The sequence below is a fragment of the Bombina bombina genome, chromosome 3, assembly GCF_027579735.1.
Source record: "Bombina bombina isolate aBomBom1 chromosome 3, aBomBom1.pri, whole genome shotgun sequence".
NCBI lineage: Eukaryota > Metazoa > Chordata > Amphibia > Anura > Bombinatoridae > Bombina > Bombina bombina.
In genome coordinates this window covers 974845475-974872671 of record NC_069501.1, presented here as the reverse complement: position 1 = coordinate 974872671, position 27197 = coordinate 974845475, and the positions used below count along the sequence as shown (strand labels likewise).

At 37.5% G+C, this 27197-nt stretch overlaps 1 protein-coding gene across 5 annotated transcripts in view; it reads right to left on the bottom strand.

Moving 5' to 3' along the window:
* ARF3 (ADP ribosylation factor 3) overlaps positions 1–24934 on the bottom strand; it is an 81831-nt gene extending 56897 nt beyond the window's left edge. Inside the window, exons 1-2 of one of the 5 annotated variants that reach the window (XM_053708071.1) lie at positions 24833–24895; positions 15662–15742 (exon numbers count right to left, since the gene is read on the bottom strand). The gene's annotated coding sequence lies outside the window, so the exon portion shown is untranslated. Of the gene's footprint in view, positions 1–15661; positions 15743–24832 lie in introns of all 5 variants that reach the window. The other 4 variants (XM_053708069.1, XM_053708067.1, XM_053708068.1 and 1 more) reach the window with 4 other exon arrangements.
* Between the last annotated feature and the right edge of the window lie 2263 nt (positions 24935–27197).

Below are 27197 nucleotides of genomic sequence, written 5' to 3'. Positions count from 1 at the left end.
CTTAACATAAAAACTGCAATTATATGCAATATTAGTTTTAGTTGTGGCATTAATTAATTCTCCAGCTCTTATGGTATCAACAATTTATAGGAACCACATACAACTAGGTTCCTTTCATTATTCCAATGTACTAGACTTGGTTAGAGCTTATTTGTCTAATGTTAGAATTCATTATTTTTATCCAAGTAGATATATAACCAGGTGAATAATATACGTGGGTTTCCCAATTACAGCAGATAATGTTTCTAGATGCTGAATAAATCAAGATGGCAGTCTGACTCTGTTTAACAATAACACTAAAAACACCCTGTCTTATCGCAACGTGACTCATACCCTCCTCTAATACTGGGAATTATTTCAGCATACTAGTAAGTCCTCTATCATACAACCATTATAAAGTGATATAGTCCTAACTAAGGATTATACATCCTAGGTTTACGAGATAATCTCCTATTATACTATTCTAACATCCATAATCAGTGCGCTGGAATCCTCAACCAGACAACCACCCTGTGTTTTTTAATGTTTGTTTGTATGTGGACACTGTTTTAACTTCCTAATAAAAGGTTATATTTTAATATTTTCAGTACACTATTCCCCTGTGGTATTACTTTGTAATCTTGATCTCAATTTTAAGCCACCCCCTCTTAGGAAAGTGAGTGCTATACAGGTGTACATTACATCAATCTTAGGACTGATATTTTTCCTTTTTAGTGTTAATACAGTACACAGCACATGCCCTTCACTAATCTCAGTGACATTGGATTATTTAGTATTCACTATTAGATCCAGTGAAAGATAGGCATTCCTAATAACGTTATTTTATTAGTGCCTTGTTCCTTTTTCTTTCCACTCAGAACAGGCCCCAACATGGCCGACCAAAGAAGTTGAGTGCACGTGCTCAGTGTCATATCCAGAGGTTGTCTTTGGAAAATAGACGTATGAATGCTGCCAGCATTGCTGCAGAGGTTGAAGAGGTGGGGGGTCAGCCTCTCAGTGCTCAAACCATACGCCGATCACTGCATCAAATTGGTCTGCATGGCTGTTGTCCCAGAAGGAAGTCTCTTCTAAAGATGATGCACAAGAAAGCCCGCAAACAGTTTGCTAAAGGCAAGCAGACTAAAGGACATGGATTACTGGAACCATGCCCTATGGTCCGATGAGATCAACATAAACTTATTTGGTTCAGATGGTGTCAAGCGTGTGTGGAGGCAACCAGGTGAGGAGTACAAAGACAAGTGTGCCTTGCCTACAGTCAAGCATGGTGGTGGGACTGTCATGGTCTGGGCCTGCATGAGTGCTGTCGGCACTGGGGAGCTACAGTTTATTGAGGAAACCATGAATGCCAACATGTACTGTGACATACTGCAGCAGAGCATGATCCCCTCCCTTTCGGAGACTGGGCAGTATTCCAACAACTACCCCAAACACACCTCCAAAACGACCACTGCCTTGCATGTCTCCAGACCTAAACCCTATTGAGCATCTGTGGGGCATCCTCAAATCAAACCAAGAGGGTTAAGGCAGTGCTGGAAAATAATGGTGGAATGGTGGCCACACAAAATAGACAATTTGGGCCCAATTTGGACATTTCCACTTAGGGGTGTACTCACTTTTGTTGCCAACGGTTTAGACATTAATGGCTGTGTGTTGAGTTATTTTGAGGGTACAGCAAATTGACACTGTTATACAGGCTGTACACTCACTACTTTACATTGTAGCAAAGTAAGATATAATAAAATATTTACAAAAATGTGAGGGGTGCACCGGATGAATGACCCTGAAACAAAAAACCGAGAGTAAATTGATTTAATTTGCCCATTTAGGCACAAAAAAGGAAAACATTTACATAAGCAACACAACCTAAAAAGACATCAGTTCCAAATATAAGTTGGTAATGTGTGCCATGGAGGGAACATGATCAATCACGTATTAGCTACCAATACTTCCAAAATATTGGCATATATCAAGTGTTCATAGAGGACAAATTGAAAAGTCCTGTGTATTGAAGGCAGAAGGGCACGAAGAGTAAATATTGAATAATAGCAAACCGGCTACTTACAGCCCCTGAATCTGAAAGCTGTGTTGAAATTGATGGTAGTTCTGCAGATAATTACCATCGCATGTCGAGCCAGGAGGCTACAAGGTAAAAGCGTCCTCACAAGTGTTCCATAAGGCTATGAAAAAAACTCAGCATATCAAATGAATGTATCCATCGCTACAAGAAAAGAACAAAGTGTCCATTTTGTAGAAAAGTGCAAATATCCCAGCTTCTGGGTTGGTCTCCAGACTTCAAGTCACCAAGCCGTGATAAGGTAGTATTGAGCAAAAGACAAGTAAGAAGCCGTAATCCTCTTTCAACAGGTGCTCTGATAAGCAAGTTACCGGTTGGCTTCTTTGTCCTGCCCAAGTCACATTCACGGTCACAAAGTGGTGCAATTATCAGAAGGCAATCGGAGATACAAATTACTCCGTTGTTTGACACAGTTGATACGCAGCGAAAACCAGGGAGAAAATCAGTGATGTGCAGTCACTAGAGGCAGATGAGGCAGTGCTTCACCTCTCATATGGGCAAAAATATATATTTTTTTTTATTGGCTTTAAAAAAAAAAAAAAATTAATTTTTTTTCCCCCCAGCATTTTTTTTTTCACAGCTACATGTTGTGCAATGGAGAGGCACAAGCAGGTCTGCCCACCATTACACTACATTCTGCGCCACCTACTGGATGTGGTTAAGATTGGATGGCCAATTAACTGCTTATTTGAGGCAGTCCTATTTGGGCTGAACGAATCCAGTGAGAGGCAGTGAGAGGCATCAGTAAGTGGAACTTAGAGTTGGGGCTGGATGTTAAATCATATAAAACAAAAACGGAAAAAAAACAACTTTCATTTATTTTGTTGCTGTCCTGTGAACCTGCTAGCTTTGCTAAAGTGAAAAAGAGAGTTCTGTTCTTCCCCTCTAAGTGCAGTGGAATGTGCCACTGTCACTTCCTGAATCCTTACAGAGCAGGAAGATAGGCAGAGAGAGCAGTGTTTTAGCCACATCTTATTAAAAGTAAGATTTTACTGAAAGGGATTCTGTTAGTGAAAATGATAATTTAATGAATGTGGTTTAGTGTTTTTTGTTTTTTTACTTTTACAGCAGTTTAGGGATCGTTTTTGTATTTTGTTTACTCAAAATTTACACCCACTAACCTAGCAGCTTGCCTCTGTACTTCACACTAATTTATAGTCTCATTTTATGAACTCTCTGTAGCTCTGCTGTTTTATTACTTAAAAATGCAGTGGTCCCTCTACCCCCCCGTGTGTGTGTGTGTGTGTGTGTCTCTCTATCTATCCATCTCTCTCCTTATGTGTTGTTCTCCCCCATGGTCTCTTTCTCTCTCTGTCTCTCTTCCTCCCCCTCTGACTCTCTCATCCCTTATGTGTCTCTCTAACCCTCTGTGTGTGATTGTGTGTGTCTCTCTCTCTCTAACCCTCTGTGTGTGATTGTGTGTCTCTCTCTAACCCTCTGTGTGTGATTGTGTCTCTCTCTCTCTCTAACCCTCTGTGTGTGATTGTGTCTCTCTCTCTCTCTCTCTCTCTCTAACCCTCTGTGTGTGATTGTGTCTCTCTTTTTCTCTAACATTCTGTGTGTGATTGTGTCTCTCTCTCTTTCTCTAACCCTCTGTGTGTGATTGTGTCTCTCTCTTTCTCTAACCCTGTGTGTGATTGTGTCTCTCTCTTTCTCTAACCCTGTGTGTGATTGTGTCTCTCTCTTTCTCTAACCCTGTGTGTGATTGTGTCTCTCTCTCTCTCTAACCCTGTGTGTGATTGTGTCTCTCTCTCTCTTTCTCTAACCCTCTGTGATTGTGTCTCTCTCTTTCTCTAACCCTCTGTGTGTGATTGTGTCTCTCTCTCTTTCTCTAACCCTCTGTGATTGTGTCTCTCTCTCTTTCTCTAACCCTCTGTGTGTGATTGTGTCTCTCTCTTTCTCTAACCCTCTGTGTGTTTGTCTCTCTCTCTCTTTCTCTCTCTCTCTAACCCTCTGTGTGTGATTGTCTCTCTCTCGCTCTCTCTAACCCTCTGTGTGTGATTGTGTCGCTCTCTCTCTCTCTAACCCTCTGTGTGTGATTGTGTCTCTCTCTCGCTTTCTCTAACCCTCTGTGTATGATTGTGTCTCTCTCTCTCTAACCCTCTGTGTATGATTGTGTCTCTCTCTCTTTCTCTAACCCTGTGTATGATTGTGTCTCTCTCTCTTTCTCTAACCCTGTGTGTGATTGTGTCTCTCTCTTTCTCTCTCTCTAACCCTCTGTGTGTGATTGTGTCTCTCTCTCTCTTTCTCTAACCCTCTGTGTGTTTGTCTCTCTCTCTTTCTCTCTCTCTAACCCTCTGTGTGTGATTGTGTCTCTCTTTCTCTAACCCTCTGTGTGTGATTGTGTCTCTCTCTCTCTTTCTCACTCTCTAACCCTCTGTGTGTGATTGTGTCTCTCTCTCTTTCTCACTCTCTAACCCTCTGTGTGTGATTGTGTCTCTCTCTTTCTCACTCTCTAACCCTCTGTGTGTGAATGTGTCTCTCTCTCTAACCCTCTGTGTGTGATTGTGGCTCTCTCTCTAACCCTCTGTGTGTGATTGTGGCTCTCTCTCTAACCCTCTGTGTGTGATTGTGGCTCTCTCTCTAACCCTCTGTGTGTGATTGTGGCTCTCTCTCTAACCCTCTGTGTGTGATTGTGGCTCTCTCTCTAACCCTCTGTGTGTGATTGTGTCTCTTTCTCTCTCTAACCCTCTGTGTGTGATTGTGTCTCTTTCTCACTCTCTAACCCTCTGTGTATGATTGTGTCTCTCTCTTTTTCTCTAACCCTGTGTGTGATTGTGTCTCTCTCTCTTTCTCTCTCTAACCCTCTGTGTGTGATTGTGTCTCTCTCTTTCTCACTCTCTAACCCTCTGTGTGTGAATGTGTCTCTCTCTCTAACCCTCTGTGTGTGATTGTGTCTCTCTCTCTAACCCTCTGTGTGTGATTGTGGCTCTCTCTCTAACCCTCTGTGTGTGATTGTGGCTCTCTCTCTAACCCTCTGTGTGTGATTGTGTCTCTTTCTCTCTCTAACCCTCTGTGTGTGATTGTGTCTCTTTCTCTCTCTAACCCTCTGTGTGTGATTGTGTCTCTTTCTCTCTCTAACCCTCTGTGTGTGATTGTGTCTCTTTCTCTCTCTAACCCTCTGTGTGTGATTGTGTCTCTTTCTCTCTCTAACCCTCTGTGTGTGATTGTGTCTCTTTCTCTCTCTAACCCTCTGTGTGTGATTGTGTCTCTTTCTCTCTCTAACCCTCTGTGTGTGATTGTGTCTCTTTCTCTCTCTAACCCTCTGTGTGTGATTGTGTCTCTTTCTCTCTCTAACCCTTTGTGTGTGATTGTGTGTCTCTCTCTCTAACCCCGTGTGTGATTGTGTCTCTCTCTCTTTCTCTCTCTAACCCTCTGCGTGTGATTGTGTCTCTCTCTCTCTCTTTATTTCTCTCTCTCTAACCCTCTGTGTGTGATTGTGTCTCTCTCTCTAACCCTCTGTGTGTGATTGTGTCTCTCTCTCTCTTTCTCTCTCTAGCCCTCTGTGTGTGATTGTGGCTCTCTCTCTAACCCTCTGTGTGTGATTGTGGCTCTCTCTCTAACCCTCTGTGTGTGATTGTGGCTCTCTCTCTAACCCTCTGTGTGTGATTGTGTCTCTTTCTCTCTCTAACCCTCTGTGTGTGATTGTGTCTCTTTCTCTCTCTAACCCTCTGTGTGTGATTGTGTCTCTTTCTCTCTCTAACCCTTTGTGTGTGATTGTGTGTCTCTCTCTCTAACCCTGTGTGTGATTGTGTCTCTCTCTCTTTCTCTCTCTAACCCTCTGCGTGTGATTGTGTGTCTCTCTCTCTCTTTATTTCTCTCTCTCTAACCCTCTGTGTGTGATTGTGTCTCTCTCTCTAACCCTCTGTGTGTGATTGTGTCTCTCTCTTTCTCTCTCTAGCCCTCTGTGTGTGATTGTGTCTCTCTCTTTCTCTCTAACCCTCTGTGTCTCTCTCCCCCCGTCTCTCTCTCTCCCCCTCCCCCCCCGAGTGCTTTTCTGTTTTTCTGTCAACCTTTTATTTAATTTATGAATTGTTAGTGACATCTGATGGTGTGGCTTTATTTAAAGGGGTGGGGTCAAGAGCCCCACCATCTTTACATTTCACCAGCCACCACTGGATCAAGACATTTTTATATTTACTGAATAATGAAAGAATCTATAACCATAATTTGCAGCATTAAAGTAAAAAGTATGTTTAAAACATTTTAATGGGCATGGATTTCTAGATCTCATAATCAGAGCAAGCATTGTGTTATCTGGCAAGAGTTTGTTACAATCCTTTTAGACTAAAATCAGATGTTTACTAAGTTGACCAGTTTTCCAAGACATCATTTAAAAGGACATGAAACCCATATGAAACTTTAAATAACTTTCCAATTTACATCTAATATCTAATTTTCTTCATTCTTTTGATATCCTTTGTTGAAAATCATATCTAAATATGCTCAGTAGCTGCTGATTGGTGGCTGCACATAGATACCTCATGTGATTGGCTCACCCATGTGCATTGCTATTTCTTCAACAAAGGATATCTAAAGAATGAAGGCGTATCCTAGCCACTGCCTCACCAGCCTCTGACGTCACATTATATATATATATATATATATATATATATATATATATATATATATATATAAAGAACAATGTGGAGGAAGGGCACTCTCAGGGTTTGTATAGAAACAAATAAATATTTTCTTTATTCCTAGAACATTAATACATGGTCAACGTTTCGGCCCTCAGTTGGGCCTTCATCAGGACAGGTATTATCTGAAAGACAAACCTATAAACAGATACTAGAAACATGGAATGATAGAAACAACACGCAACAAGACACAAACTACCTATATCACCATCACCAATAAAATTAAAAACAGACTGTGCAGTCTGTAAAGGGAATAATCCAACCTTCAACAAAGGATACCCAAAAAACAAAGAACATGCAGGATAAAGGGGCCAAGGCAGATATAGATAATATGGTACAGTGCAGCAAACACAAATAACAACATCTAAATAGACTGTGCTGTCTGAGATCTAACAACCTTCAACAAAGGATATCAAAGAACAACTATGAGATAAGAATGCCAGAGGGCAATCCGTGGGCATACAAGGCAACAAGGTAAAACAAAATGATGTTATGGTATACAGACGGCATCAATAATAACGTAAACCAAAATCCATAAAAAAGAAAAAGAAAAGTCACGCACAGAAAACTATTATGTATCTGTATCAATCCCAAAGCAGTGCGTTATTACCCGATCAACAGGCTCATGTGAGAAAGTTTAAAGCGATACTAGATAAATTAAGCCACAGTTATAAAATAAGTCCCAGATGAGGACTAAGAAAAAGTAAGAAGAGTACAAATTGACATAAACACATAAAGTTACCATCAAACATAAAACCCAAAGAGATGCATAAATCAAAACAATGAACAACGCGTGGAACGCCTGCAGTGTGATTAGCAAGACACCTAAAACAGATAATAGCAGGGCATAGAGCTTATTATTAGAAATGTACAAATGGTGTGTGAGAACACTTAACGGCAGAACATAGCCAAAGCAATATTGTGGATAACCCTTGGATGAGGGAACTAAAACCCTAGTTCCCTCATCCAAGGGTGCATCTTTAAAAAACTTTTGTAAGGTGAGATTCCTTATTAATTTATTCAAATCTAACATTGTTTCAAAAACATTAAATGTATTGGTAGGAGCAAAATTGAGACCTACTAGTCTTTTTTTTTTTTTTTATAATATTTTGAAAACCTCACTCACTGAGATCAAAACCTCTGTTCTAAATTTAAAACACACTAAATATGTTAGAGATAAAACCGATTATGAGAGTAAAAGTGTTTATGTCTGGAACAGAACAGATAGAACCAACACAAGGAGATCACAGAACAGGGGTAGGTCTAGGAGTAGAAATAGAAATAACAACAGACAAAATAGGTCTCCTAGCAATACAAAGACACCCTCACCAAATTCAGATAATGACAACAGATTAGAAGGGAAACATCTGAGAGAAACTAATCAAGAACAGAGTTCTCAAACTGGCATTTTAAAAGCCAATATAAACCGTAATGTTAATTTCCAGATTCCAAGTACAAAGTCAGCTACACGAAATGAGGAACAGGTAGTAAGACCTAAAGAGATATTACCACAAGCAGTGGCAGCCAATAAAGGATCAAAATATGTGATGAGTCATCCCAATAGTCAGCCCAGTATGGTAAGCCAGGACAAAACAGAATTTGAGAAGGTTTTTTACGTAGCACCAGAAAAAACAGGTATAGGACACGAGCAAGCCAGATACCCACTGAGAGGGAACAAAACCAGCACAAAATATACATGAATAATGTTATAAATCTTTCCTCTAGAGTACTTACTAAAGAACATTTAAAAGTGTTGAGTCTAGGTCTCATTTTGCTCCTTCCAATACATTTAATGTTTTTGAGACAATGTTAGATTTGAATAAATTAATAAGGAATCTCACCTTACAAAAGTTTTTTTAAAGATGCACCCTTGGATGAGGGAACTAGGGTTGGGGACGGTATCTCCGGTCAACAAGACATCAATGGCACCTCATTTAAGGATGCTTGTGATATTAACACACTTAATGCATTGTCTTTTGAAAGTCATATGGATCAGAACCACCCTTCTGTGAACGAATTCAGTGGTTTTAAACCTTCATCTGAATTTTACCCAATACATCATAGGGATACAATACTGGAAACCTTTTACAGAAGGGTGGAGAAAGATCTTTTGACTTTAAGTACCAATGTGGTTAATTCAGATAATTTATCACGTAAGGCTAAAAAAGCATTGAATGAACTCAAACATATGGATGACATAACAATACGTAAAGCGGAAAAAGGGGGTTCTATAGTTGTATTGAATAGGACAGATTATGTTAAAGAGGCTTGACGCCAATTACAAAACATTGACAACTATGTCCCCCTACAGGGTGATCCCACCCTGATGTACCAAGGAATACTAAAAACACTTTTGGATGATGGTTTGGAGGATGGGCACATCGATGTGTCCACAGGGGATTATCTTTTTGTTACATGTCCCGTAGTGCCCATCTTCCACCACCTTCCAAAGGTGCATAAGAGTGTTGATGACGTTAAAGGCCGCTCGATTGTGAGTGGCATTGGTTCTATATCAGAACACTTATCTGAATGGTTGGACGCAATTCTGAATCCACTTGTTCTCAGATTGCACAGTTACTTGAGAGACACCAAACACGTTATAAATCTATTGGAGAAACAGGAATGGGTGGATGGTCAATATAGATGGGTGACAATTCATGTGACAGCGCTCTTTTCCTCTATACCTCATGAGAAAGGGGTAGAGGCCATAACATTTTTTCTACAAAATTATACAGATTTTACAGATGGTTTGAGGTACTATGTACTGAGGGTCACTATGTATCTCCTGACACACAATTACTTCAAATTTGAAGGTCAGTTCTATCTTCAAAGGTGTGGGACAGCGATGGGTGCCAAGTTTGAGCCATCATTCGCCAACCTTTATATGGGTTGGTGGGAGCTGTCCCACATCTTTCAAATAGAGAATGAATACAAAGATAACATTGTGTTTTACAGGAGATATATAGATGACCTGCTTCTTATATGGAAGGGTACAGAGGATGAGTTAAACTGTTTCATTTCTAAAATTAACAACAATGACATGGGTTTGAAGTTCACTTTTGAACATCATACAGATAGCATTTGCTTTCTGGATTTGACTTTAATGGGTAACAAGAATGGACTCATAACGTGTGATACTTACCGAAAACCAATAACATGGAATACACTATTGCATGCTAGGAGCTGCCCTCCTCCTCATGTGCCCTTTTCAGTAGCAAAAGGACAGTTTGTAAGGCTGAAGAGAAACTGTACTGAGGATGGAGCGTTTAGCAGACAAAGTGAGGAATTGAGAAAAAGATTGAAAGAGAGAGGATACTCTGACATTGTTCTAGACAAAGCACAGGAGCAGGTAGCTAGAATAGACAGGAAGACACTACTTGAGAATAGAGAATGGTATGGCAATGGATGCTCATCGAAAGTAAACAAAGGGTCCTATTTTGTAACTGAATATAGTGCCCAATACAAAGACATCTGCAAGATTGTGAAAAAACACTAAGTTGTTAGCTGCTGCTGATGGTCTCACAGATAGTGTTGAGAGTAGGGGTGTCAAAAATAATTGGCACAACGATGCATCACAATGCAGCCTTTAACGATGCTGCATCGATGCAGTTAAGAGCCAAATCGATTCACACAATGTCACGTGACCCCTCCTCCACAAGGAAAGATAGGTGCACAAACACAGGAGGATTCAAGACACAGCTCAGTCAGCAGCTGTCCCTCCTGCAACTTCCTAGGCTACATGGGCTTTCCACGTGAGTACAGGGTTGCTTGTGAGTAAAAATGAGTGACACTGCACACAGGGGTCAAGGGTTGCCAAGTTCAGGGATTTGACCGGACAGTCCGTTTTCAGTAAGAAAACTTACAGCTGTTTTCAGTAAAAAACCTGACAGTTTTAATGAGTGCACAAATGTTTTAGCTCTGCAATTCTGCCTATCTGATTTCTTCCACCTTTTGTTCAGGACAGGAAGAGTGCATGGGGTTAATAGGGAACCAACTACTGTTTACTCACTTTCAGAGACATTAAAGCTAACAGGTCTCTGTCCATGCGGCATAAGAGGGGCTTCTTCTAAAGTAGAGAGAGACAATAAATTAACGGGGGAAGGAGGATAAGGAAGCCAGCAGCGTGGAATGTCTGTTTTTTTTAAACATCTGTGCTCCCTGCCTGACATATTAGCTACAACGGACCTACACCTTCCTGCCCTGCTTATTCTATAATGTAAGAGCCAGGCTGTGAACCTTACTAAAGTTTGTGTATTCCTTGTCATTACTTTAGTCTAGGAAATCAAAGTATTTAACCCATTGCTCACCATAGAGGGCTGTCATACCTTATGTAGTAGTAGTAGTAGTAGTAGTAGTAGATGTGCAGCCCTCCCAGGCAGTCAAGTGCTTAAATTATTGATTTCCAAGTTTAATAATTGTATGCAAACACCTTTAATTATTTAAACACTGCAATAAAACGTTAAATGGTCTATTCATCCTGAAAAGGAGGGTTAATATTTTAATTGTAGGGAATCACAGGGAGTGAAGATAAGCGCACTATCGCCGATAGCACAGATGTTCCTCTGAAGGGCAAGTCAAAAAAATTCAGGCAAACTCCAGACAGGGTAGGATAAAAAAGTAACAAAAATTTATTAAAGTTAAAAGCGGATGCCACTGGCAGAGGCAAACAGGTAACAGAGCCAGCAGTAACAACAGTCAGGTGTAAGGGCCGGTCTCCACGCAGACGCGTTTCGTGCCCATGCGCACTTGTTCACTGCATGAACAATATATATATATATAAAATATGGAATAGAACAAGTTCATGAAAATCATGGGCAGTAATCGTGATGCATCGTAGAATCGAATCGAAATGATGATAATCGTAATCGAATCGAATCGTGAGACAAGTGAAGATGCGCAGCTCTAGTTAAGAGAGGTCTAAGATGCTCATATAGGAAATGTAAGACCTTGGGGAACATTTTGTCCCCTTCCTGTCTGCCAAAAGTTAATAACAAGTCTCAAAGCTCATGGATACAATATAAAGGGATGTACAGATGTGGTAAGAGAAAATGCAGACCCTGTGAATATGCATTAATCTCTGACAATTTTCAATCCACAAGTACAGGAGAGACCTTCCAGATTGAATCATGCTTAAACTGTACAACATCTTATGTTATTTATGTAATAACATGCATAGAGTGTTCGGTTCAATATGTAGGGTTAACCTCCAATGACGTAAATACAAGAATCAGAAACCATCTGTCTACCATCAGTTCAGGTGTAGCGACTACCCCTCTTGTCCAGCACTTTGCAAAGAGGCATAATAAAGCCTTGACCACCTTTCGCTAGCAAGCTATCGAAAGGGTGGCTACCCCTCTTAGGGGAGGAGATAGAGACAAATTGCTGGGTAAGAGGGAAATGTTCTGGATATTCAAACTGGGTACTAGAGTTCCTTCAGGTATGATCTCTGAATACGACCTAATCAATTATTGGAAATTATTTGACTTTCTTAAAACCAGTCATATATGGAATGTGTTGATATTGATGAAAATCATATATAGTGTACATGAAATTAAGTTTGCACCAGATAGAAGACAGTTTTAATAGCATTATTGGATTACCATAAATATGTGTAATTATGAGGGGTTGTGCATTCATGTGGATATTATAGTCTTATTCCAAATATGATTTGAATTGTTACATTGTTGCATATATCTCTTAAGTTTCTAATACATGTCTAATAAGTGTTTCTGGTAGGCATGTGTATTTACACTAAGTGCCATAACCTCTTCATTATAGAATGAAGAATCTTTCTATTGTCACACATTAACTAGGTTTAGTGAACCTTCTAAACATCATGAATCTTAGAAGACAAACATACCAAAACAATATACTATATAAATCACCCAATGTTCAAGAATGAACATAAAATAATGTTAGAATACACCTTTAAATTGGGTTGTGAGTAAAATTTAGCATGATTGTGTTTTAACCAATGAGAAAGCAGAATAGGGTACTTAAGATCATATGCAGGTGTACCCACTAGCTATGATTACGGCTGCGAGCCGAAACATGTTAGCATTCTTTTCTCATGCCTAAGTTTTGTTTTTTCTTCATTTTTTGATGTTATCTCCATATTTTAAGATATTGTTGAACACAATAAAATTTTCTATCGCTATTTGCACTTCTGCTGAAATTACTTTTTGGTGTATGTATGTATGTATGTATGTATGTATGTATGTATATATATATATATATATATATATATATACACACATATACACACACACACATATATATTGGTGTATGCAGGTTTATTATCACATTATACCCTGACCAAAAAAATGTTATAGCCCCAAAACAGCCTAAAACCTAGGGGGGTAGGGTGCAGCAGAATTTTGAGTGCCTAGGGCAGCACAAAACCTAAATTGGCCACTATCAGTATGCACTGAAAGGGTAACAAGAGAAAGAGGTCAATTTGCTAACAGAAGTAAATTGGTAAGTTTTTTTGTTTTGTTTTTTTTTAAAACAGTAAACTATCTGAATCATTGCCTTTCATGTTAACTTTTCAGTAATTTGGATTAAATGGAAACGCGTTTAGGTCCTTGGCAGCAGATGTAAGCAGGTGTTTTAGACAGCGCAGTATAATAAGAAAGCCAGAATCATGTCCTTCAGTCACAAGAAGAAAGGCAAGCAAGTACTTAGGTCAACAGTAGCAGATAAAAGTAGTAGGACTTGATAGAATTGTGTGCTTTGGTTAGTGGGTTTAAACATATACATAAGCATGATATTCAATTTGTGAGATCAGATAATGGTGGGTTCTGCAGTGGAAGCACATAGAGGAAGGTAGTGTTAGGCCATTCACTCAGTAACAACATCAAAGAGTATATAGGGATGTACTGCAGATGCTTATATTGGTTTATAAAGGTAAGTGCTTTCATCAGTTCACAGATGTTTGTAGTTGTTCCTGTTATTATGGATAAGCCCAGGCGCCAACCAACGGAGGCAGGTATTTGCAACACTCGGGAGGTAATATAAGATCAATTTATTCATACAATAAAACAATATAAACCAATATTTCATGGATCCATGATGGTTTTCACAATAAAGTTAAAAATATTAAAAATCACAGGTGAGTATCACAAATATGCACAGGTAAAATAAGTAATATATTAAAAACAATGGTAGATTCTCTGGATTGTGATACAGAGATCAAAGGGGAAAGTCCAAACTAAAATATTAAAGGTGATTGGAACTGCCCAAAGATATGAGTGCAGAAACAAATTCTGTGGTGGAATCCAATGGGTGTGAAAATGTATAAACAACGATGTGATGGAAAAAAACTGTGTTAAAACTTCAGGTGCGAATCAAAAAATATATAAATATTAGGTGCGTGTCTGAAATATCAATCCAAAAGAGATAGTGTATAATATATCAATCCGAAAAAAAAGGAGAATCAATAGAAGGTGTGAAAAAAATGGAGGTGTGGAAAAAAAACTCCTTCTTTAAGTGCAAGCTAGCGTGTGTGAAACGGTGAAGAAAAAAATATCAAAAAATAATATGTTGAAAAAGTCTATGTCCATACAAACAAAAATTGCCAAAAAAAATCAGTTGAAGATAAGTGCTAGCAACAAAAAGTCAATAGAAAGTCTATTTAACTTGATAGATGTAAATATCACCAAAAAAACGATTTTGATTGCAGTAAATTTCACAAAGATCGTGAAGGAGGGTGTCTAATGAAAGGCTTTGGTACAAAAACGATCTCTTCCTAAAAAAGCAGAAACAAATAGTGTAGATTTGTACAACAATAGAACATAAATAGAGTAAGGCTTACCAGTGTCTACGCGTTTCGGCTCGTAATAGGCCTTTCTCAAGACTGCTTGAGAAAGTCTTGAGAAAGGCCTATTACGGGCCGAAACGCGTAGACACTGGTAAGCCTTACTCTATTTATGTTCTATTGTTGTACAAATCTACACTATATTTGTTTCTGCTTTTTTAGGAAGAGATCGTTTTTGTACCAAAGCCTTTTATTAGACACCCTCCTTCACGATCTTTGTGAAATTTACTGCAATCAAAATCGTTTTTTTGGTGATATTTACATCTATCAAGTTAAATAGACTTTCTATTGACTTTTTGTTGCTAGCACTTATCTTCAACTGATTTTTTTGGCAATTTTTGTTTGTATGGACATAGACTTTTTCAACATATTATTTTTTGATATTTTTTTCTTCACCGTTTCCGTTTTTTCGGATTGATATATTATACACTATCTCTTTTGGATTGATATTTCAGACACGCACCTAATATTTATATATTTTTTTATTTGCACCTGAAGTTTTAACACAGTTTTTTTCCATCACATCGTTGTTTATACATTTTCACACCCATTGGATTCCACCACAGAATTTGTTTCTGCACTCCTATCTTTTGGCAGTTCCAATCACCTTTAATATTTCAGTTTGGACTTTCCCCTTTGATCTCTGTATCACAATCCAGAGAATCTACCATTGTTTTTAATATATTACTTATTTTACCTGTGCATATTTGTGATACTCACCTGTGATTTTTAATATTTTTAACTTTATTGTGAAAACCATCATGGATCCATGAAATATTGTTTTATATTGTATGAATAAATTGATCTTATATTACCTCCCGAGTGTTGCAAATACCTGCCTCCGTTGGTTGGCGCCTGGGCTTATCCATAATTCTGTTTGTTCACTGGGTGCATGCTAGGTGCACCTCTCCTGGGCTATAGGTATATAGTAGGCGCTTATACCACCCTCCAATCACGAGTTGTTCCTGTTAATTTGCACTAAAATTATTAGGTGATCCTGCCAGTTGTCTTCAGGCTCACTTAAACAACTGAATACTACTTTATGGTTGCACCGATACTGGTATCGGTACCGATACCAAGTACTTGCACCAGTACTTGTACAAATATACAGACACCTCCAGAGCTTACCATATGCCATCTTGTGGCGTTATTTTTCAAACTTCATGTTCCCATTTCATTTTAAGCTGGAGTGGATTGTTCACTTCTGTTCTGCCAATAAAAATTGCTGTTATTTGTATTATTGTACATTTGAGAGCAGTGCTTCAAAAGCTGCTACTATACAACTGGAAGCCTACCTGGGAGAGATCACTGTACTTCATTCAGACAAACCCCTGAAGTACTGGGCAGTTAATAAACTGAGATTTAATGGCCCAAAAATATCTTTCTGCCCCATGCAGTAGTGTGGAAAGTGAAAGACTGTTCAGCTTAGTGTCAAATGTCCTTACTGATATAAGAAACAGACTTATAGCTGAACACGCAGAGATGTTTCTGTTTCTTAAAAAGAACTTGCCAATAACTTTTGAAAAATGTATTCTAATTGCTAGCTTGCCTGTTATACTGCTAGTTCTCATATTGCACAATTATGCTCAAAACATACTGTACTCTGAGGAACATCCTTAGCTTATATAATTGCAGGAAGAGTGTTCATGGGACATATTAAGTTAATGCCTATGAACACTCATCCTACAATTATAGCACTAGATTTAGATTACATTTGATTGGTAAGCTTTACCAATGCTCTGTTCACATTTCCAACTCCATAGACTTTAATGGAGTTGGACATGTAATGAGATCATTGGTAAAGCTTACCAGTCAATGTAATTTAATCCCATAGTGTTGTTCACCATAATTAAACAGTGCACTGTTATATTTTTAACTGTATTGCACTTTTGGTTGGTTGTGATTTTACATGTGTTATGTATTGTTGTTGTTATTATTATTATTATTATTATTATTAATATATTTTATTGTAATATTTTTATTTATAAACATGTTCTGTGAACTGTCTTCGAGTTTTTACAACTTCGTGATAACAAGCAAATAAAACTTATTATTTCATAATGTCTTTTTTTACAGTTCTTCATAATTATAAAGAAGCTATTTTAAATCATTAGTCTGTATTGTGCTTGAGAAACTGTCAAATAAAAAAAAAAAAAGTATCGGTAATTGGTATCGGCGAGTATTTGTAAAAAAGTATTGGTACTTGGTCTTAAAAAAAATGATATCGGTGCAACCCTAGAAGACGTACATTTTATAAGTGCCCATGAACAATGGCTAATTATTTGAAAACAATTCCAATAGAGCTGGTAGGGACAAATACGAAAAGGAAATTCAAGAATACCCAAGATTATTCAGAAAGTTATCCTGATGTTAAATTAAAAAAAGACACTCACCTAGATTACGAGTTTTGCAGTAAGCTGAAAAAGCAGCGTTAGCCGGGTCTAACGCTGCTTTTTCACTACCGCTGATATTACGAGTCTTGAGGGTTTAGGGTCCCCGCACACTTTTTTGGCCTTACCGCAAAACTTACGTAAACTTCGTAAACCCTTTTTTCTATGGGATTTCCATAGCGCTGGTATTACGAGTCTGTCCTGGGAGGCCAAAAAGTGAGCGGTAGACCCTACCCCATCAAGAGTCCTAATGCATTTAAAAGTCAGTAGTTATGAGTTTTACACTACAACTCTGTAGCATAAAACTCATAACTAAAGTGCTAAAAAGTACACTAACACCCATAAACTACCTATTAACCCCTAAACCGAGGCCCTCCCACATCGCAAACACTAAAATACAATTTTTAACCCCTAATCTGCCGCTCCGGACATCGTCGCAACTATAATAAACGTATTAAACCCTAAACCGCCGCACTTCCGCCTCGCAAACACCAGTTAAATATTATTAACCCCTAATCTGCCGTCCCTAACATCGCCGCCACCTACATTTATTAACCCCTAATCTGCCGCCCCCAACGTCGCCGCCACTATACTAAATGTATTAACCCCTAAACCTAACCCTAACACCCCCTAACTTAAATATAATTACAATAAAGCTAAATAAAAATTACTATCATTACCTAAATAATTCCTATTTAAAACTAAATACTTACCTATAAAATAAACCCTAAGCTAGCTACAATATAACTAATAGTTACATTGTAGCCATCTTAGGGTTTATTTTTATTTTACAGGCAAGTTTGTATTTATTTTAACTAGGTAGAATAGTTACTAAATAGTTATTAACTATTTACCAACTACCTAGCTAAAATAAATACAAAAGTTCCTGTAAAATAAAAATAAACCCTAAGATAGCTACAATGTTAGAATTCTATCAGCCAATCGGAATCTAAGAGACGCCATTTTGGATGATGTCACTTAAAGGAACCTTCATTCAATAAGAAGACTTCGTTTGAAGAGGATGCTCCGCGTCGGATGTCTTGAAGATGGACCCGCTCTGCATCGGATGGATGAAGATAGAAGATGTCGTCTGGATGAAGACTTCTGCTCGTCTGGCGGACCACTTCGCCTGGCTTGGGTGAAGACTTCATCCCGGCTGTTAATTTAGTTAATTTATTTAATTATAGTGTAGTGTTAGGCGTTATTGTAACTTAGGTTAGGTTTTATTTTACAGGTACTTTTGTATCTATTTTAGCTAGGTAGTTAGTAAATAGTTAATAACTATTTAATAACTATTCTACCTAGTTAAAATAAATACAAACTTGCCTTTAAGATAGCTACAATGTAACTATTATTTATATTGTAGCTAGCTTAGGGTTTATTTTATAGGTAAGTATTTAGTTTTAAATAGGAATAATTTAGTTAAATATAGTAGGTTTTATTTAAATTATATTTAAGTTAGGGGGTGTTAGGGTTAGACTTAGGTTTAGGGGTTAATACATTAAGTATAGTGGCGGCAACGTTGGGGGCGGCAGATTTGAGGTTAATAAATGTAGGTAGGTGGCGGCGATGTTAGGGACGGCAGATTAGGGGTTAATATTTAACTAATGTTTGCGAGGCGGGAGTGCAGCAGTTTAGGGGTTAATATGTTTATTATAGTGGTGGCGACGTTGGGGCAGCAGATTAGGGGTTAATAAGTGTAGGTAGGTTGCAGCGACATTGGGGGCGGAAGATTAGGGGTTAATAAATATAATGTAGGTGTCTGCGATGTTGGGGGCAGCAGATTAGGGGTTAATAAGTGTAAGATTAGGGGTGTTTAGACTCTGGGTTCATGTTAGGGTGTTAGGTGTAGACATAGATTTTATTTCCCCATAGTAATCAATGGGGCTGCGTTACTGAGTTTTACGCTGCTTTTTTGCAGCCGGCTCTCCTCGTTGATTCCTATGGGGAAATCGTGCACGAGCACGTACGACCAGCTCACCGCTGACTTAAGCAGTGCTGGTATTGGAGTGCGGTAAGGAGCAACATTTTGCTCAACGCTCACTTCTTGTCTTTTAACGCCGGGTTTGTAAAAACCTGTAATACTAGCGCTACATGTAAGTGAGCGGTGAAAGAAAAAAGTGCTCATTAGCACCGCATAGCCACTAAAGCACAACTCGTAATCTCACCGATTAGTTGTTATAGATGCATAGCACTTATCAGCAATAAAACACCTAATAGCAAAATATATGAAGAGCAATTAGGTTTAGTACTATATGTAATGCAGTCCAGTGTCTCTGGAGGCAGTGGAAAAAGTTTTGAAGTTATGTTATTGGAAAAACAAGCAAAATAAATAACGAAAGCACATTGCAAAGGCTTTTTCTCACTTTATACATATTATATAAACATGTTATGAGGAATTCAACTAACGTTTAAAGGGACAGTAAAATCAAAATAAAATGTTGAAGTTTCAGATAGAGCATGCAATTTTAAACAACTTTCCAATTCACTTATATTATCTAATTTGCTTTCTTCTTGTAGTATCCTTTGTCGAAAACCATTACCTAGATAAGCTCAGGAGCAGCACTGCACTAGTGGAAGCTATCTAGTGATTGGTGGCTGCACATATATACCTCTTGTCATTGGCTCTCTAGATTTGTTCAGCTGGCTCCTAGTAGCGCATCGCTACTCTTTCAACAAAAGATACCAAGTGAATGAAGCAAATTTGATAGAAGTTAATTGGAAATTTGTTTAAAATAACATGCTCTATCTGAATCAAAGAACATTTTTTAAAATTTCATAACCCTTAAAGTCTCTTAAAGGGATACTAAGCCCAACATATTTTTTATTTAATGATTCAGATAGAGCATGCAATTTTAAGCAACTTTCTAATTTACTCCTACTATCCATTTTTCTTTGTTCTCTTGCTATCTTTATTTAAAAAGCAGGAATTTAAAAGCTTAGGAGCCAGGCCTTTTTAGGTTCAGAACCCTGGCTAGAGCTTGCCTATTGTTGGCTACATTTAGCAAACCAATAAGCATGCATAACCCAGGTTCTGAACCAAAAATGGTCCGGCTCTTAAAGGGACACTGTACCCAAAAATTTTCTTTCGTGATTCAGATTGAGCATGAAATTTTAAGCAACTTTCTAATTTACTCCTAGTATCAAATTTTCTTCTTTCTCTTGGTATCTTTATTTGAAATGCAAGAATGTAAGTTTAGATGCCGGCCCATTTTTGGTGAACAACCTGGGTTGTCCTTGCTGACTGGTGGATAAATTCATCCACCAATAAAAAAGTACTGTCCAGAGTACTGAAACCATAAAAAAGCTTAGATGCCTTCTTTTCAAATAATGATAGCAAGAGAACGAAGAAAAATTGATAATAGGAGTAAATTAGAAAGTTGCTTAAAATTGCATGCTCTTTCTGAATTACAAAAGAATTTTTTTGGGTACAGTGTCCCTTTAAGCTTTACATTCCTGCTTTTTAAATAAAGATAGCAAAAGAATGAAAAAAATGGATAGTAGGAGTAAATTATTAAGTTGCTTAAAGTAAAAGTCAACCATAGAGTATTTGAAACTCTAGGGTTGACTGTTGAAGCAAATAAAGGGCACTTTCATTCATGAAGTATAAGATACTTCATGCAGAAAGTGCCTTTATTAGTTTCAACTGTTCGCCGTTCTTAGCTGCTACGGCAGCCCATGGACAAAAAATTTTTTTGCCAAGAGGTGACTTTTTCCCCTCTTAGCCAATAGCCGTGCGGTAAATCCGGTTTGGCGCCAACGGTTGAAACGAATAAAGGCACTTTCTGCATGAAGTATCTAATGAATGAAAGTGCCCTTTATTTGTTTCAACAGTCAACCCTAGCGTTTCAAAAACGCTATGGTTGACTTTCACTTTAAAATTGCATGCTCTAGCTGAATCATTAAAGAAAAAAAAAATTGAGTTTAGTATCCCTTTAGGACCTACACCTGGGACTGAAATTTGAAGAAACTAGACTGGTCTTCTGGTAATGTGCCTCCAAAATCTGTGTGTCGGTGTACAGATGAATGTTTTAGCTGTTCAGTGTGTTTAGGTATTCTTGCACAGTTCTATTAGTATGTTTTGGAAGTTGGAAGGTGCTTCTGCCATCTGTTAACATAGAGATAGAATCATAGATGCTTCTGTCTGCATTTCTATGTGTCTCATGACTCTCCAGTTAAAAAGGATATACATTTTTTATTATTATAAAATTCAAGTTTCAGCTGGATTACTTGTGCAAGTTAAAGAACATTTTTAGCTAAGAGTTGCAGTACAATGCTTTAATAATATTGTAGTGAATCACTCCATAACCATGTAAAATAATTAATTACTTAAAGGGACATAATACTCCTATGCTAAATCAATTGAAACTGATGCAGTATAACTGTAAAAAGCTGACAGGAAAATATCACCTGAGCATCTCTATGTAAAAAAGGAAGATATTTTACCTCACAATTCCTCACTTCAGCAGAGTAAGTTCTGTGTAAAAAGTTATAATTCAGCTGCTGCCCAGCTGCAGGTAAAAAATAAAAAAAAAAAAAAGAATGAAGGAATGAACTGCAGCCAATCAGCATCAACAGTGCTGAGGTCATGAACTCTTTTACTGTGATCTCATGAGATTTCATAGTAAACTTCATTAAACTGAATAGGGAAATAAGAGGAGTGTGCACGAAAGCTCACTCCCTTAGCTGTCCTGGGACAGACATACTGATTTGCTGCTTAGAAGTCCTTTACAATGGGATGTGGCTACTGATGAATTTTTGAGGTAAAATATCTTTCTTTTTTACATATAGATGTTCAGGTGATATTATCTAGTCAGCTTTTTACAGCTATGCTTCATCACTTCCAAGTGTTTCAACATTTGGGTATCATGGCCCTTTAAGAAGTTAAGAACACACCTGTAAGCACCAAGATCCACAAATGTATTTTGTTCTGCTAGATTGTTTGAATGTCGCCAGGCGTTCCTAGACTTGTAGATCTTCAAAGGTGGTTTTAAAAGTTTTGGCAAGTACTCAGTATGAATATATCTATATGTTTCTATCAGATTGTTACAGATGCATATTATTGTTTATATATATATATATATATATATATATATATATATATATATATATATATATATATATATATATACACACACACACACACATACATACATACATATATATATATCCCTCACTGGACTTATAAATTGTGATAAAACTTTATTACAGATGACGTTTCAAAGTGAACATGTCCCTTCCTCAGACCAGGGGCATACTCCTATTATCAAATTCTCTTCATTCTCTTGGTATCTTTATTTGAAATGCAAGAATGTAAGTTTAGATGCCGGCCCATTTTTGGTGAACACACTGTGTTGTTCTTGCTGATTGGTGGATACATTCACCCACCAATAAACAAGTGCTTTCCATGGTCCTGAACCAAAAAATTGCTTAGATTCCTTTTTTTTACAAATAAAGAAAGCAATAGAATGAAGAAAAATTGATAATAGGAGTAAATTAGAAAGTTGCTTAAATTTGCATGCTCTATCTGAATCATGAAAGAAAAAATTTGGGTTCAGTGTCCCTTTAAAGGGACAGTCTAGTCCAAAAAAAACTTTCATGATTCAGATAGGGCATGTAATTTTAAAAAAAATTCCAATTTACTTTTATCACCAATTTTTCTTTGTTCTCTTGGTATTCTTAGTTGAAAGCTTAATTTAGGAGGTTCATATGCTAATTTCTTAGACCTTGAAGGCCGCCTCTTAAGAATGCATTTTAACTGGTTTTTCACCACTAGAGGGTGTTAGTTCATGTTTTTCATATAGATAACACTGTGCTCGTGCACGTGAAGTTACCTGGGAGCCATCACTGATTGGCTAAACTGCAAGTCTATCAAAAGAACAAATAAAGGGGCGGTCTGCAGAGGCTTAGATACAAGATAATCACAGAGGTAAAAAATATACAAATATAACTGTGTTGGTTATGCAAAACTAAGGAATGGGTAAACAAGGGATTATCTATCTTTTGAAACAATAACAATTCTGGTGTAGACTGTCCCTTTAAGCTGTATCTGCAGGCCAACAGTGTTTTATCTAGATGTGTTTTTACGTTTCTAGATTGAGAATATGTGTGCAGATGTATTTCACTCTTGATGCATCCATCTTTGATTACAATAAATTATCTTTATTTAAAAAAAAAAAAAAAAAAAAAAAAGAGTGCTGAATCCCCTCTCTTTTTACAGAATTAAGTTATGTTACATTCTCTCTTTTTGATTTTGTAATATAGTTTTATCACTATTTATAATTCCATGCTTTAAATATTTATATTTTTGGTTTTTCAGTATAATAAAGATACTTCAAATGTGTATTAATATTTGTATTTAATAATAATAAAAAAGCTCATCTTTTGCTTAATAAAAGATCTATAGCTGGCAGTTGCATGTCTCTGTAAGCTAATAGTTTTGGGATATTAGCCAGTAAATACTTGCTCGTTCAGTATTAGTTGTGCAGGAATGTGCGCTTTGTTGGTTTTAATATGAAATAAAACTGTTTTAATTTAAAGGGCCAGTCTAGTCAATATTGAAATGCATTTAGAAGATTTTTTTTCAATACAAATGTATGTATTTATTGTATTCTATATGTACTAGTTAACCCTGTTTCATTCATAGCATTTACTGTGCAAGACATATACAAAAGCATATATCCATATGCCACATACACTAACACGCTGAGTTTGCCAGATACTCTTGAGTGGAGGATGACCAAAATGATACAAAACACCATGGACTATCTAGCTGGTGCACACAGCATACTGAATATCTTTCATCATTGCATCTTGTGAATTTTAAACGATATCACAGAAACATTTGTTTTTATTTGTATTGCAAAATACAACTAATGAGAATATACTTAAAGGGGCAGTCTAGTCAAAATTAAACTTTCATGATTCAGATAGAACCTGCAATTTTAAACCACTTTCCAATTGACTTTTATCAATAAATTTGCTTTGTTCCCTTGGTGGTAGTTTTGAAAAGCTAAACCTAGGTAGGCTCAAACTGATTTCTAAAACCATTAAAAACTGCCTCTTATAGCTGAGAGCATTTTGAAAGTTTTTCACAGTTAGACAGTACTAGTTCATGTGTGTCATATAGATACCATTGTGCTCACTCCTGTGGAGTTATTTAGGAGTCTGTACTGATTGGCTGAACTGCATGTCTGTCAAAAGCACTGATATAAGGGGGCAGTCTGCAGAGGCAAGGTAATCACAGAGGTAAAACATATATTAATATAATTGTGTTGGTTATTTTTATTTTATGTGTAATTAAATGGATTATCTATCTTTTAAAACAAAAATTCTGGTGTAGACTGTCCCTTTAAATAGATCATTTCAATATTTATATGTACAACGTGTATATTTAATTGCTGCTCTTTAATATTACAAAACAAACAAAAAACTGTATAGCTCATTTTACCTATTAGCAGTTGTCAATGCTAATGTGTTAAGATTTAGTAGATATACCTGTCAATGCATGTGCAATGTAGGAGGTCCCATCAACAGACACTGATGCACCCGTGGGAGGATGGATGGAGGATGGATGTTGGTTGGTGACAGGTGATTCGTTTACGTGTAAATATGTCAATATCTGGTGTACACCAGCTAGTTGATGCTAGTATCAACGTGCATATAAAGTATGATCACATAGCTGATTAGATACAGACAGTAGCTCTCGCCCGTGTTAAGATGACAGCAGGCGCTCCTGTCACTGTACAAACGTCATTTGATAGCCGTGACATTGTTCATAGATGTGGCTGGGTAGTTCTATCATGTCAGTATGTTTTGTATAGTGGTGCGCTAGTCGGTGTAAGAGATATACGACCTCCATGAGCATGTGGCAAATAGAAAATAAAATGTTACCATCTCAATTCCTCACCTACCGTTACCTCCTCCACCTTTTCTTCCTTCCCTACCGCAGCGACTTCTCTGTCCTCTCCGACCGGAAGCGTCGCAGCAATCTTGCGAGAACTGACTCAAGTAGCCTATTCTAATAATGGGTGCTACGAGCAACTATCGCGATACTCTTCTCGGTTTCCACAGCAACGGATGCAGTAGGTTTCCCCTTTTATTCTGCTGCAGAAATGAGTGGGCAGCAGGCCTGGTCCTCACATGAAGCCTTGAACCGTACACAGCACCCACACAGTCTGTCATTTGGGCTTGATGGGGGCTTCAGTTTGATTTTTTTTTCTACATTAATCTGTTTAAAGAAAAACATTTTTTTTTCAGTACAGAATAACAAAACCTAGGATCCTTTCATAGTGTATTTAATTATTAAGCCTTGTACTGATGCAGATAAATTATTTAATTTAATTCAGTATAAGTTATATGTGAACTGGTAAATGATAACTAAATAAGTTTTTTTTGTTTGTTAGATTTTCAGTTTATTCCACGTTGTTTTCATATTAAAAAAAAATACAGATTTTAAAAGAACTTAATTGAAGCAAAGTGCTATTAAGAATACACTGGTTCTAAACAAATTTAAAGTGACATAATATTGTAACAATAAAGTGCTTTAATGTGTTATTATTAGAACACAAATACTGGAGTTGAACACCAGAATTGGGAGTTTGTTTCCATATAATCAATTTTCACATTAAAATATTGAATGTAACATTTCAAATGTAATGAAGAAAACATAATTCATTATTATTATTCATCAATTGCTATACTGTCTAACAGATATTGAGGTATCAAAACAGTATCAAGGATACATTTGTAACTTGTTCTCCTTCCCACTCATGTTTCCTCTGCAGTGCAGGGTTGGAACTGCCATTGGTGCAACAGGTGCAGTGACACCAGGGCTCAAGTGCTGGGGCAGCCATAGCAGTCAGTCTATACATAGGTGTGTGCAGAATATGTACAATTGTAATGCAGGGGAGCCTTTTATTAGTGCAGGTTTATCCATCCTCAAAATCATTATACAGAGCAGCATGGTGGCAACAAAAGTTGTGAGTGTGATACTTCTCTTTTCAGTAAATACATCTTCACAAACATGGTTACGCAATGAGGCTCCCCTTCTTTCTTGTCTCTTTTTAGAATTTCACTAGGAATCTAACAGTGATGCAGGATCATTTTATATCATCTTGTCTAAGTGGAGATGTTTATATCATTAGGGGGTATTAAGTTAGGGGGCTTAGTGATTAGATTAATAGTTTGCGTTGTGGGAGGATAGCGGTTTAGGAGTTAATAGGTTAATTAGGTAGATTGCATTGTGGGGGGTTGGCGGATTAGGAGTTAATAGTTTTAATAGGTTGTTTGCAATTTGGGGGTTGGTGGATTAGGGGTTAATAGTTGTAATAGGTCGTTTGCAATTTGGGAGTTGGCGGATTAGTAGGTTAACAGTTTTAATAGGTAGTTTGCGATGTGGGGGATTGGCGGATTAGGGTTAATAGTTTAAAAAGGTATTTTGCAATGTGGGGGGTTGGTTTTAATAGGTAGATTGCATTGTGGGGGTTGGCAAATTAGGAGTTATTGGTGTTAATAGGTAGACCGCGTTGTGGGGAGTTGGCGGATAAGGGGTTAATAGTGTAATTAGATACTTTGTGTTTTGGGTGGGTGGCATTTTAGTGGTTAATAACTTTCAGCTAGATTACGAGTTTTGCATTATGAGTGAAAAAGCATTGTTATGCTTCATAATGATGCTTTTTTCCCTAATGCCGCTATTACAAGTCTTGTCAGTATAGGTGTACCGCACACCTTTTTGGCCGTCACGGAACGTCTGTACCGCACTTTTAAAAAAGTCCTTTTTCAATGGGACTCCCATAGCGCTACTATTCCGAGTTTTGCGGTGAGGTACAGCCTAAAATGACAAGATCCGTACTGCCATCTAAAGTCAGTAGTTATAAGTTTTATGCTACAAAGCTGTAGCATAAATCTCATAATTAAAGTGTTAAAAAGTACACAAACACCCATAAACTACCTATTAACCCCTAAACCGAGGACCTCCCGCATCGCAAACGCTAAAATACATTTATTAACCCCTAATCTGCCACTCCGAATATCGCTGCCACTATTAAAATTTATTAACCCCTATTCTGCTGCTCCCCGACATCGTCGCCACTATAATAAACCTATTAACCCCTAAACCGCTGCCCCAGCATCGCAAACACTATTTAAATATTATTAACCCCTAATCTGAGGTCCGCCCACACAGCCGCTATAATAAACCTATTAACCACTAAACCGTAAGCCCCCCACAATGAAATATACTAAATTAAACTATTAACCCCTATACCTCTGGC